The sequence below is a fragment of the Lygodium microphyllum genome, chromosome 21 (assembly GCF_053477565.2).
Source record: "Lygodium microphyllum isolate KBCC chromosome 21, Lygodium_microphyllum_v1.1.10, whole genome shotgun sequence".
Lineage (NCBI taxonomy): Eukaryota > Viridiplantae > Streptophyta > Polypodiopsida > Schizaeales > Lygodiaceae > Lygodium > Lygodium microphyllum.
In genome coordinates, this window is record NC_141155.1 from 133,745,445 (window position 1) to 133,748,230 (window position 2,786).

General features: G+C 46.1%; 1 pseudogene; it reads left to right on the plus strand.

Annotated features, from left to right (window-relative positions):
* Positions 1 to 226: 226 nt before the first annotated feature.
* LOC148018586 (presenilin-like protein At2g29900 pseudogene) lies at positions 227 to 2,297 on the plus strand (annotated as a pseudogene).
* Positions 2,298 to 2,786: the final 489 nt, after the last annotated feature.

Consider the following 2,786-nt stretch of genomic DNA (forward strand, 5'->3'; position numbering starts at 1 on the left):
GAAAAAGGACAGTATTGCATGGTTGCTATGTTCCTAATATTAAAAAATGTGGGTCAAAGTAACGTCATTTTGAGCTTGCCCATCCGCCCGCGTTGTTGACCGACTGACTTGTCTTGTGTGACTACAAAAGTTTCACAATGTGGACAAGGAAAAATGCATTGGGTTGCCGCCTACTGGAAATAAAGAAAGACAACGAAGGATTCAAACTTCCAAAAAAAACACCTTAATAGATCAATAGCCTTTACCAAAGGTTCCTAAGCACCACCACAAACCTGGGCCTTAGGAGGTGCCCTCTTCTCTCGAACTTACTGAAGCCAAGCTCCTCCTCCCTGGAAGGAATGCCACAAGCATCGCCTTGAGTTGGGGGAGTAGGATATCTTGCAAGAAAAAGCTCCTGCACATTTGATTGCAGAGATCCTGGGGACTTGTTGATCATCCTTGAATGCCTGTGCAGATCTTGATACACAGAGCTCTCTTGATTGAATGCAGAAAAGCTGAAGATTTGTTGTTGATTCTTCACAGTATCCTTGCAGATCTGGCAACATAGCTTTTGATCGAATACAGAGAAGCTGGGGATCTGTTACTGTTTATTTGAATGCTGCTGCACATCTTGCAACAGAGCTCCCTTGAATTAATACACAGAAGCTGGGGCTTTGTTGTAACCTAGCGGCAGCAGCAAACCCCTCTACTCAAGGCCAATGCAAGGAGACTTCACCTCTGCTGCGGCCTTTCGATGATCTACCACTGCATCCTGCACGATCGCTAGGCACAGATGGAGGGGCAGGATGGCTGGAGGCGGCGGTCCAATGGGGGTGAGATGGTGGAGGAGCAGGAGGGAGGGAGGGATGTGACGTTGTTGTCGATCGTCGGGGCTGAGATGATGGCTATCGTCGTCCCTGTCTCGATATGCATGCTTCTCGTGGTCCTTCTTGTGCGCAGCCTCACACCCAACGGAGCTGACACCTCGATCCAGTCCGTTGCAACCCTGGTCTACATGGAGAAGCCCACAGATTCCAGCTCTCAGAAGCTCGAGGGTGCGCTTCTTAACTCCCTGGTCTTTGTCGCCACCATAACCGTGGTCACCTTCCTTCTGGTTTTGCTCTACTATTACAGATGCATCCGGTTCTTGAAGTACTATATGTGCGCTTCAGCAGCCTTGGTGCTGGCTTACATGGGAGGAGCCGTCTTCTTTCAACTCATCCATGCCTGGTCTATCCCTTTAGATGTTGTATCCTTCTCCCTTTTCTTATTCAATTTCACAGTAGTGGGGGTCCTTTCCGTTTTCATGAATGGCATCCCAATCGTCATCACTCAGTTTTACCTGGTAATGATTGGGATGTTTGTGGCATTCTGGTTCACTATGCTCCCAGAATGGACTACGTGGATGCTTCTTGTTGCGATGGCATTGTATGATTTAATAGCCGTCCTAGCTCCTGGAGGACCCTTGAAACTGCTTGTGGAGCTGGCGATGTCACGAGATGAGGAAATTCCAGCCTTGATATATGAAGCTCGGCCTATCTCAGTTCCCAAGCATAGCAGCATTCTGCCACAAAATTCAGGCTCCTCTTCATCAGCTGGATCTTCATCCAGCAACCGGAGTAGATCAAGAAGATGGAGGAACAGTAGTAGATCACCTGTAGGAGAAGAGAATGCTCTTCACTCTACAGAGTTACAGCCTAGGGGTGCAAGCACTGCTAACAGGCTTCCAAACAGAGTAGCTATTGGCCAGCAAGCCCCCTCTTATCCTAGTAGTTCAGGTGCAAGTGTGCATGTGAACCCAGCAGGTGACTTGCAATCCAGCTCAGAAACACCTAGCTTGCATGCTCATGATGAACCGAATGGCAGGGAGGGTGATGAGGCGCAACCTCTGATTAGTGATGGAACATCGTCTCTGTCTACGTCATTTGCAGCTGACAGATTACAGCCTACAGAGATCCTAAGACAGAGCAGTGAGGTGGATGGATTGGAGAACGAGAGTGAGGATGGAATTGGTCTTTCTGCGTCTGGTGCCATTAAGCTGGGACTGGGCGATTTTGTCTTTTATAGTCTTCTTGTAGGTAGAGCTGCCATGTATGATCTCATGACAGTCTATGCCTGCTACTTGGCAATAATTGCAGGGCTTGGATTCACTCTGATACTGCTAGCTGTAGCCCGAAGAGCTTTGCCAGCTCTTCCTATTTCTATATGTCTTGGGGTTGTTTTCTATTTTCTCAGCCGGCTTCTTATGGAACCATTGATTGTCGGGCTTTCTACAACACTGCTTATGTTTTAGTATGTAATTCTAAGTCTATTCTTGAGAGGAGGTGTATCTTATGAATGTGCTGGGAGTTTCAGCTCTGTTTCAGATAACATCAGTTGCATTTTTATTCAAAGTAGCACTGGAAGGACTTAAAATATCAATTTGCACAGCAGTTGTTTTCTTGTGTACTTCAAGATGCTCCTACTCAGAAGTGACATGCAGACAAGTATGGCAGTGCTGTACATGCGTGAGTTTAATACATTGGACAACTTTTCTTTTGTTATAGTCCTGTTAACAGAAAAGGTTAATTGGTCTAGTATAATTTAAATGTTAGCAACATGTTACATGACCAAAGGAATTATAGTACTCTTATCACCACAGAGAAGGAAGTATTATTAACATGCATCATGCACAGGCATACTCAATAACATGCATGGCTGTCTCATCAAAGTCTAAAACTTGGAAGTACCTGTCTGTCTCATCAAAGTCTAAAACTTGGAAGCATCTAGGAGAGGTTACTTCTTAGATTAGGACAGAGCTGCACACC